The 11,521-nt window shown below is 41.1% G+C and overlaps 1 pseudogene; it reads left to right on the top strand.

Annotated features, from left to right (window-relative positions):
* The first annotated feature begins 9,644 nt into the window (after positions 1-9,644).
* Positions 9,645-10,387, top strand: LOC111166792 (anaphase-promoting complex subunit 15 pseudogene; annotated as a pseudogene).
* Positions 10,388-11,521: the final 1,134 nt, after the last annotated feature.

The raw sequence follows: 11,521 nt of genomic DNA on the forward strand, positions 1-11,521 counted from the left end.
AGATTTCCCGTTCTCTTCTTTGTTCTCACAGCTCCCAAGGGCTCAGCTTTGGATTTGGCCCCGCCTCTGCGTGCAGGTCGGCACAGGGCGTCTGTTCTTCGCTCCGACAGGACGGGGTTAACGGAGCCGCTGATTCGGGGACTCTGGCTCACTCAGGCCGGGGGAGAGGGAGGGGCACGGAGTGCGGGGCGGGCCTGCGGCGGCAGAGGACGGCGTGACGTTGCAATAGCGTGAGGCGTGCCGTGCATTCTCCTGCGAGAGTTGTCCCTGGATCCCGGGAACCTAGCAGTGGCGGGCTACACAGGCTTCTCGGAAGGGGGTGTGGTTAGTGACCTGTGTTCACACACAGGCTTCTTGGTGGCGGCAGCAGCAGCCTTAGCGTCTCATGCCCGTCTCTGGGGTCCGCGCTTTTAGCCGCAGCTCGCGCCCGTCTCTGGAGCTCCTTTAAGCAGCGCTCTTAATCCCCTCTCCTCGCGCACCAGGAAACAAAGAGGGAAGAAGAAGTCTCTTGCCTCTTCGGCAGCTCCAGACTTTTCCCAGGACTGCCTCCGGGCTAGCTGTGGCGCAGTAACTCCCTGCAGGCTGTGTTCACGCCACCAACCCCAGTCCTCTCCCGGCGCTCCGAAGCCTCAACTCCCAGCCCTGCAGCCCTGGTGGGTGAACAGACAAGCCTCTCGGACTGGTGAGTGCCGGTCGGCGCTGATCCTCTGTGCGGGAATCTCTCCGCTTTGGCTTCCGCACCCCTGTTGCTGTGCTCTCCCCCGCGGCTTCGAAGCTTTCCCCCTCCGCCACCCGCAGTCTCTGCCTGCGAAGGGGCTTCCTAGTGTGTGGGAACCTTTCCTCCTTCACAGCTCCCTCCCACTGGTGCAGGTCCCGTCCCTATCCTTTTGTCTCTGTTTATTTTTTCTTTTGCCCTACCCAGGTACGTGGGGGGGGGGGTTTCTTGCCTTTTGGGAGGTCTGAGGTCTTCCGCCAGCATTCAGTAGGTGTTCTGTAGGAGTTGTTCCACGTGTAGATGTATTTCTGGTGTATTTGTGGGGAGGAAGGTGATCTCCGCGCCTTAGTCTTCCGCCGTCTTCCCGGAAGCCCTATCGGCAGGCATATTCTTAATCACTGCACCACCAGGGAATTCCCTACATAATATTTTTAAACGGTGGAATTTCCTCTTGAAAATTCTGGTTGGTTCCTGTTCCAGATTGGTCAGAACGATTGTTAGCAAACCAGATGTATAAATCACACTAGCTTAGGTAGTTGTTTTATTTACACATTTAAGAAAAATTGTAAAATACAAAATACATTTTAAAAGGCATAAAACATAAATATATAGGTAGTTGAATTATTGTATACACCAACATCTGTGTAGCGACCTCTCAGTTCAAGTAAGAGAATGTTGTCCGCACCCCTGAACCCCTGTGTCCCCTTTCCCAATGACAACTCTCTGTCTTCCCCTTAGAAGTAACCACAGTTCCAGCTTCTATGGTAATCACTTCTTTGTTTTATTTGATAATTTTCACACCAAAGATTGAACTCGTAAACAATAGAATTTAGTTTTGCTTGTTTATGAAGACAGCATATTTTTGGCTAGAAATGATTTAGCATTTGCAGAAGCCCAGGTCATCACCATTCAGTACTGATTAAGCACAGCCAACATGCTCCACTGACAACATGAGAGGCAGTGTGTTCCCCCCAAACAGCTTAGCTGTGTCTTCGTTAACAAGAAGTTAATTGATTTTCAAGCAATATTTTCTACCATTTAAACTCTTTTCCTCTTAATTCCTTCTTTTTAATCTCCCTTCTTCTTTAAAAATGTCACTGGGGCTTCCCTGGTGGCACAGTGGTTGAGAGTCCGCCTGCCGATGCAGGGGACACGGGTTCGTGCCCCGGTCCGGGAGGATCCCACTTGCCACGGAGCGGCTAGGCCCGTGAGCCATGGCCGCTGAGCCTGCACGTCCGGAGCCTGTGCTCCGCAACGGGAGAGGCCGCAACAGTGAGAGGCCCGCGTACCGCCAAAAAAAAAAAAAAAAAAAGTCACTGGATGTAAAGGTTAAACATAGTTTCATAATAATGCTTTTTTTTTTTTAAAGTCATGAGCTATTTCTATATTCATGGCTGTAGACTGTTCCAACCTTGACTTTGATTAAGCTAATCAATTGCTATTTCTCTACACAGCAGTGCGACTGGCAGAAGCTGGGAGGTATTGATTAGTTCAATCTTGCTGATGTCTGTAGACTGTTGAGCTGTTTGAAAGAAAGTTGTGGCTTGGACAACTCTCAGTACCATTCTGCCATCTCCTGTGTAGGCTAGTCTATTGATCTCGTAAAACTTATAGATGTACTTCAAATTGTTTTACTTGTACAAACGAATCTAGGAAGAGTTTAGTCCTTTAAAAAGCAGCTGCTGGGCATAGAGAGGCTAAGAGTTCAATACCTCAGAGTATTTGGGGCTAGTAGATAAAAATGAAGTTAGTTTTCTTCAGATCAAAAAAGACTAAAGGGACAAAGAGTCCAACACATTAATAAATGAGACATGACCGTTTCCACTGATCCCAGATATTAAAGTTGCTTTTCCAAAGTAAGAGTTTTATTCTTCAAGAGAGACAAGGTCATGTGGGAAAGAAAAAGATCAGAAAATGAAAGGTGATGTTACATCAGAGTAGTAATAATTAATAAGTCTTGCTGGAAACACTATGAGAAATGTTGAGAAAGTAAAAAACATAATTTTAAATGACTATTATAATCTAGAATGTTGTTTTAAAAAGAAAAAATACTTTCAAAGACAAATTTGCATGTGTTCAATCAGATATAGCTCAGTTGAAATTAGATTAAATGCCAGATGTACACTAACTGATTTCAGGGCATGTGAGATTAATATTTTTTAGTTCATCATGTGAAAAAAGATAGGTCACCCTACGGCCAATGTCTGTTCCTTATTTTGGGAACATTATATAACAACATGTTAAAAGACTTTGTGGTATGGGAAATTTAAAATATATATAAAACTAAGATAATAATGATTCCGTGTTTCCATCACCCAGCTTCAATAATGATCAACTCAGGATTAATTGTTTTCAACCTGGACACCACATAATTTCTTTAGTAAATAATATTTTAACACTCATCTCCAAAGATATGGATGTTTATTGCCATTTTCATAGTTACCATTGATGTTTTATGTTTGTAAAATCCTTTCTCTCAAATAATTACTCTACTTTCTCTTCTCTCTCATAATAGTTCTCAAACATTAGTGTGGGTGAGAATCATCAGGAAAGCATCTAGGATAGAGATCAAGAATGTGTAGTTTAAACACACATTCTGGAAATTTTGATACTGTTGATCTGTGGGACACACTTCGAGAAACATGACTTTGGAAATTCATACTAGAGTTTCAAAGTAATTCAGTGAGGTTAAAAGTAAAGTATTTCATGTGAAGTCCACTTTTAAAGTTGTTTTCTCTGTGTTCATCGTAAATATTAATATTTAGAACTCATCAATGTTCTATTTGCCATTTCCCCTTATGATAATTTTACATTTGTTCTCTGTTTAAATGACTTTCAAGTTTCATGTAAATGAGATCTATATGCTATACTCCTAAATAAATTGAGGATTTATCCCTTCTTTTAGGAGGTATTAGTTTTAGAAAGCCGTCGTTTCTGATCCTGTCTACAGTATTTCTATGGGGATTATTAAATATTTAACGTTATAAATTGCATAGCTGAAGCTTTATAAATTGCATAGCTGAAGCACTCTTCAGGAAAGATGAGATAAATTTGGGTTTCTATTAGAAAAAATAAATAGTAGTTCAATACAAAAAGGCATTCCTCTTATTGGTTAAAGCAAAATTAGAAAATCATTCTTCTGGTAGAGAAATGCTTGGGATGATCTACTTTGTCTTTCTTTCTCGGCCCATGAAGAGAGAGGCAGACAAATAAAAGATAAATGGGCAGACTTAAAAGCCAAGCTAAAAACCTTTGGCCAAAGTTCTGGGAGTAGAAGGATCATTGTGAAGAAAAGCTAATGGTTGCTCTTTTATAAGTTGTAAGTAAGCAGGGGTTCTCACTAGAAAGAGAAACAAAAGCTTTCCCTGTTCAAGAAAGTTAAATAGACTTTGAAAAACATTCTCACCAAGCATCATTATAAAGGATTTGGATCTCTATTGGCCAAAAAGGGAAGTCTGACAAGGAGAGATATGTGGTCACCAAAAATTACAAAAGGAAAATGAAAATCATCCCGCTTTTAAGATGAAGGTAAGTGTAGAATTTGCAAGAAGACGCAAAGACCATCTCACACCAGAGCCTGTGGCTGCTTAATGTCATTCTTATACAGTTACAAGTATGTTTGAGGTCCTCCTTGGTCCCCAGTTGTACAAGTCAGCTGGAAATTATTAGTGGATTTAAAAAGCAGATGTGGCACTGAAGGTTGAAGGAAAGCAGTACAAATGGAACTTATAATTTCCATGGAAGAGAATATTATAGGTAGAGGAATGCAGGGAACTATATTCAGATTCTATGGTGTCAAGTAGATGTACCAGGTTTGTGCTAGTAGGCAGTATAGGATTAAAAATTCTCTAATGATCAATGGATACATTCCACTAGGTCATCAGTTTGATTTCTGAGTTGCGGATGTGTTAATGGAGCCCGAGAGCTCCTTAAATAGTACTGTCAAAAGCTGGAAGACATTTGGAACAAGCATACCCTTTTTTTAGAATATATCTGCTTAAGTATTTGGTTGTAAAGTGTCATAATATGTGCAACATACAGCCAAATACTTAAGTCAAAAGAGAGAGGCATAAACAGCTGTTGCAAAATGTTAACGACTGGTGAATCTCAGTGAAAGGTACCATTCTTTAAATGCTTCTGAGGCTTCGAAAATTTTGAAAATGAAAGTTGGAGAGTAAAAGAAATAATACAAGCATGTTTATAAATATAAAGGTAAATAACACATAAAACTAGTCAAAAGAGTTGAAATTGATTGTCTCTGGAGAGAAAAACCTGATAATAGTGGCTGTCTGCTCTTTTTCATTATATGACTCAGTACTATTTGAGTCTTTAATCGCTATGAGTGCAGCACTTTGACTAAAAACTAAACACTGGCTTTAAATGAAAAAAAGTCAAATAGGCAGACTAAGAGATCAGATTGCCAGATGCTTCACAGAATCAGAAAACCCATTGATAAATATGCTGGAGCAGTTTTATCTACGTGTATAAGGAAAAAAAAGTATACCATCTCAATGAAGAATGGAATCACTCCAGAAGAGGGTGATAGCCATATGCGGGACAAGTCAAAAATGAAATACAGGGAGTCTGCGTGTCAGGAGAGAGGACAGCATTCCCTATGGCCACTCAGTTCAGTCTTTCTTAAGAGATAATACAAGATAATTTATTCATGAAGGATTACCCGAGCTAGGCTATTTCCCAAATCAAATGAAATCATTACATGCTTTTACTGACATAGGTGACATAGGTCATTGTCTATACCTCAGCTTCATGGGCACATTGTAGGCGCCCTAGAAAATCAATTTACTAACTACTGGTTCTTGCTCAAGAGGTCAGAGATCATTTGTGGGTAGAGGAACGCAGAGAGCTACTTCACATTTTATGATTGTAACGGAGAAAGAGCTCAACATTCTGGTTGTTTATGTTTTTATTTTGTTGTTACCTCTTGAACAAAAACACCAGGCGCCCTAAGAAGAGGGGGAATCCTGATGATATACTTATCTGTGTTCCAAAAGTTGTATCAATGTGCTTTGAAATGGCCTCAGCCTTGATCTCTAAAAGGAAGTATCAGTCATAGGTGATGGCCAGGGTGGACACTGCACCATTGAGCAGCTTGGCTGGTGGGTGAGTGATAGGACTAAGTAGTTGATATGCTCCCGACATATGAATCAATTTCGACAAGAGATTTAGGCTGACATGACCAAGGTTTGGACCCTGATGCTGCTGGATAGTTCTGAATCTTGGTGCCAGTGAATCTGGGCTGCCAGTCCCCTGTCTCTGCTCTGTTACTCCATTCTTGTTCCTGGCTGAGGTGCCAGACTGCAGAGCTTTGTGGGCTTCGGATCTTGCCTCCTGTCAAAGCTGGTAAATGACCTTAGTGACTGTCTCCTTAGAGATTGTCAGAAGCTGCAGCTCAGTGCTGAGCTGCCTTGGAGGCCATGCAATCCTAAAAACTTGGCTTAAAGATGGAGGAGAGATCCTGACCCACATCAGTCTTTGTGCAAATGAGAAATAAACCTTTATTATGTTAGATCATGACTAAAAATTCGGTATCTTTATTGTGACAGCTAAAGATGATTATCCCCATTAGATGCAATATGACTTGGAAAAAGAAGTGGAAGATCTCCAGTTCCACAGTGAATCACTACAAGGCATCAAAGACTTCAGAGTTACTCCAGAGATGAGGGTGCTGAGTTCTACAGTGAGAGAGTAGATTCCACATCTGTGATTAGGTCGTGGTTCCTGGCTGGTAGAATTGGGTAGGAGACTTCAGCAACTGCCACAAGTCAGGCTCTGCAGCATATCTCAGTTGCTGCTTGGGGAGAGAAAAATCAGTCACTTAAAGAGAGAGAGAGGCTCATGAAAGATATTACTCCAGGGTATTCTGGTTGTGTGGGTCCCAGACATCTTCCTGGAGACGGGATATAAAATACCTGCCTGATCTCCAGTCCTGGATGAGAAGGGGACTATGGCAGTCATTGGGTATTTGGTCTCAGATCCATTGCCAGCCTTCTCCTGATCTGTATCACAAGGGATTAACCCTGCTGGTTTTCATTTGGTTTGGCCAATGGAGGGAATTGGCAGAAAATTGGAAGGCAAAATCGAGAAGCCAGAGTTCTATTCTCCCTCTTGTACTCTGACTTGGGAGATGTTTAACGTAACGGTTGTGCCTTTTCTTGTGGTATCAGCTTACCATTCAGTTTACCCCCTGGTGGTATTTGTTCGTATCAGGCATCCCTGAGTCCAGGGTTCTAGTAATTTCATATTCTTTTTAAAATCCCTGCAGCCTGAGGGGTGATAGTAGCTTTCTGCTGTTGCTAACGTTAAGGGTTCTCTCATCACCCATTTTGGTTGTGCATCTTTTCCAACACATTTGTAACTAGTTCCCTGTGTTTAAGGTCCCTTTGAACTACATGTCAGGAACTCTGTTTTGCTAATTGGACCAGGCTGACTTGGACTGTAGACCTTGCTGAGGTCCCAGGACCCAGAGTTGGATAAGGCACCAGATGGAACTCTAGGTATAGGGGGAAAGACAGAGGGTGATGCCATTGGATGTGTGGGGAGATTTGGAAAAGAGTCCTGGAAGAATGGGACACTGAGGGAGAAAGATGTCTTTTATGGGATACCTACATTTGAGCTGTTAGGTAAGGAGTGTGCATTTTCTGTACCCTGTTAGCCATGTTTTGAGTAGGTCTCTCAATTTTGAGTAGGTGTACTTGGGAAATCCTCAGAGTACCTAACTTTTCTCTTACTCACTCATTAAAAGGATCTGAATCTGAGTTTCTCTCCTAGTGAACAATCAGAGTCGTGGTGTCCAGGGCAAAAACTAGACCTCAGTAATATAGAAAGTTGTCTCTGGAACATCTAAGTTGGTTTTCTTAGGTCGACTCTGTCTTCCATCCAGTTGGTTTGCCTTTTGCAGATGGTAAGGCCCTTATGCAGACTCTGACCCTCTTCTTAGGAAAGGGATAGAACTATGCCAATGCTCAAAAAACTTGGACTTAGGTTCACAAATGTAATTATTGAAGTGAAAAATAGAGACTTTAATTAAGTGCCTGTGTGTGTTTGTAAAGAATGAATGATGTCATAATATCCTTTAAAAACCTCAAATATAGGTTCCCAGATTTTCTACTTATACGTTCACCATTCACACTGAAATGTGAGAGCAAAGAAAAGAAAGAGATGAACTTAAATTTGTTCTAAGCTTTTGGAGAGAAGATATAAATCACTAAGGAGGAACTTTAAAGACAAACTGAAAAACACTCTATTTCATTGTAGCATGCTTCATTTCGTGGGTTTTTAAACTTAACCACAGCGATATGTACTCGTGGTGGCAGAGACGTTCCACGATTGTTTGCACAATTCCACTCAGGCAAACTGGGTCAGGCAAGGAGGCATGACTGAAATGACAAATCATCCGAGTTCTCTTTCAATTCTTCCTCCTCTCTAGCTAGTCATCTCTAACCTATTATTTAAGGCCACCTCAAACCCTGCTTCTTTTGTACAAATTTTCTTCTTTGGGAACCCTCTGCTTTTTTCTAACCTGTTTGGTTTTACTGTTGGCACCTGTAGTTAGCACATTACGCAGTAGAAAATTTTATTCCAACTTTTTTCCATTGTACCGTGTAACACATTCTTTCCCTTCAGATATGACATCACTTAAATTGAAAAGAAAAACCACGGGAGCAGGCATGTTGAAAAGAACTCAAATAATACTAAATAGTTATAGTTAAAGTGGTAAGTCTTTCTATTTTTTCCTCTCCAGGACCATTTCCTTCCCAGATGTAACTACATAAACTCAACTTTTTCACATGTGTGCCTTCATGCTTCTGTGCCTTCGGAGTCGTTTTTTTCTCTGCCTGGAATGTGTTCTCACATTCTCTGCCCATCTTTCAAGACCCTGAAAAGCGACATGCTCTGTAGACTCTTCCTTGGTGTGCTCAGTCAGTGTTTTTTTTCTCTGTACTCATTTCATTCTGCCCTGTTTTGCAACAAGCTCTTTACATATCACCTTTACTATAGTATGATATTCTTTCCTTGAGGGAAGGAGCCTATTTTATTCATCTTTGTATCTCTTACAAAATCAAACCCAGCCACTCTTACTACATACTTAGGTCAATGAACTAAATGTATATGATATAGTATATCCATTATCTGTTTTATTAGGCTTTGTCACAGCCAGACTGGCAGCATCTTTGGGACAAGGCTTGAGACTTTTTGCTTTCCTACTAAAATAAAAATGAAGTTAGTTAAAGTATTACAATCACATCTTTCTGTATGTTTTGCTTTTTTAAAGAGTTCTTTAATTTACAAAAATTCATTTGAATATCACAACATCCTATATCAGTAGGCTGCATTGGTGTAAAGAAAAAAAAAATGATCTTTTACATGGTCTTAGAGTCAGTCAGACCTGAGTTTGACTTCCTTCTCAGCTATCTGTAAGCTATGGGATCTTGGGATAATTCTTTAATCTCTCTAAGCCTCAGTTTTCTCATATTAAGGCTAAAAATTAGTCTTACAGAATTGTTGGGAGGAAAGAGTGACATGTGAGTATAAAGACATGTGATACATATCTGACACTGAACATAAGTGAAGATACCTCTCCCCATCACACTGCCTAGGAAGTAGAGCCTTAGATGGGCTAAAAGATTGTCCAAGGCCACATAGCTGGCAAAGGATTGCAAACAGTAACAAAACCAGCAGTGGAATCAAAGCGTATGCACATACCTTTTCCCTTGTGCTTTAACTCTGGGCTGAGACTGCACATTCCTGCAGGAAGCTGGAAATTCCTCACCTTTGCTATCATCCTGCTACCATGCAAACGCCATAATCTAAGATACCACTGCAGCCTGCTGCTTCCTGCTGTGATGATGAATCTGAGGTTCTCAGGGGTTAAGAGACTCGTCCAAGGTCAAACAGCTATTTAGGAGCCATGTCTACCTTATTGCCCTAGCTCTTGCCTCGTGTGCCTGAGACACTTTGGTTGAATCTGGATGGATCCTGGCTGGAGGAGAGAGCTGCAGCTGCGGGAACAGCAGCACTAAGCCTAGCTCCAGAGCATCACACAGAAAGACAGCAACTTGGTATCTCTTGGCAAGCCAGCCTCAGAACACTATGATAAGATGGAGGAGGAGGGTAATTAAGACGAGGAGAGTGAAGACTCAGAGGGCAATGAGGTCATCCAGGATATGGACGAGATGAATGATTACAGTGAGCAGCCTGATGATGGAGAGTCACTGAGGGGGACCTGGAAGACAACAGACAGGATCAGGACCAGTGGATAATCGAGGTAGACAGGGCAGGGTAGCCCCAGGGAGATTCCACGCCAGCCAACGTGCTCCACACCCCATGCAGAACCAGCTGCGGGTTGTTTAGGAAAAACAAAAATGAAACACAGCAAGAAAGACTTCTGCTCACCTGTTCTACTCATGAGGAAATGTCACACTCAAGCCGTCTCCGATTAAGAAAATACAAATAATAAAGTTGTAGGTAATTGATTAAATTACAGAGATTTATCTGTTTCTCATGAGTGAATATCTAGTTAACATAAATTGGTTAAAATCATACATCCAGTAATTGAAATTATTACCCATGAAGTGGAACTAGGGAGAAATAGATATTGACCTGTAATGCATTCCACTTCATCCCAACACATTCTTTCTGCCAACTGCGCTCTCTCTTCTTCCCATACTAAGATTTGTACAACTTAAGTTGGAAAAAAGTAAGAAGTGTGTTTAGTGAAAAAAAATAAACCCTTACATGCATTCAACCACTATGCTCCAGTATAAGGAGCCTGGAAACCCTTTGGATGATTGGCTATTTATGATCTCGTGGAAAGTGATCAGAAGTAAAAGAAATAAGAAATATATATGGGCTTGGAGCTCCTGTGATGTCATAGAAATGTTTGCTGGAAGGATTTTAGGAAATAAAATTCAGAGCAGTTTCTGAAATTTCTATGCTTTAGATCAGAGCTTCTCAAATTTGTGAGGTGGATATGAATTACCTGGGGATCTTGTGAAAATGCAGAATCTGATTCAGTAAGTCCTGGGAAGTCACTAGTTTTCCCTTCTCTCACAGGCTCCCATGTGTGCTGATGTTGCTGGTCCTCAGACAGTACTTTGGGCAATAGGGTTCTAGACCATGTTGACCATTTCTGGGTTGCTGAAACACTGAGATCCCCTAAAATAATTGCTAATATTTGCATTTTGAAAATAGTGGTTTTATCTGGATTAATGATGGTGTAGAACCAAAACATGAGTCAAAAGTAAACTCCAGGATGAGCTTCAGTCATAGTGAAATCAGCTTTAGAACTTGTCTTAATCCATGTGAAGATAAGCCTACATTGTTTCTCATGTCTGTAAGTGCTGAATTATTCATATGAATGCTTCAGAGCAGCCTTCTATAAATCAAATGGCGAGAACTGAATTGGGAATTGTAATGGTGAGAAATTTTGAGCTCCTAACCTGATTTACCTGGGCACACTCTCAGTTATCTTTCTTTTGTTCTGACCTAATCATTCCTGGTGATTTAGCAGCACCTAAATATAGCCCCAGAGACTCTTTCATTGCAGTATGTGATTTTTAAGCTCTTTGATTTTAAAGCCTGGTCAGGTGGATGTTAGAGTCAAAATTGAAATCTCAAGGTGTCATGTCAGAGACTTTATAGAGAAGGTTTGCAGTTGGTTCATCCAAACGCTTTTACTTGGTTCACAAGGTTGGGCTAATATGACTCTCTCATAACAAGTTATTTGTGATAAAACACCTGATCCGACTCGTTTGACAACAATATTTTATTATTCCTTTTAATGAA

The sequence above is a fragment of the Delphinapterus leucas genome, chromosome 4 (assembly GCF_059928025.1).
Source record: "Delphinapterus leucas isolate spDelLeu-1000000601 "Yukka" chromosome 4, BTC_Dleu_Yukka2, whole genome shotgun sequence".
In the NCBI taxonomy this organism is placed as follows: domain Eukaryota; kingdom Metazoa; phylum Chordata; class Mammalia; order Artiodactyla; family Monodontidae; genus Delphinapterus; species Delphinapterus leucas.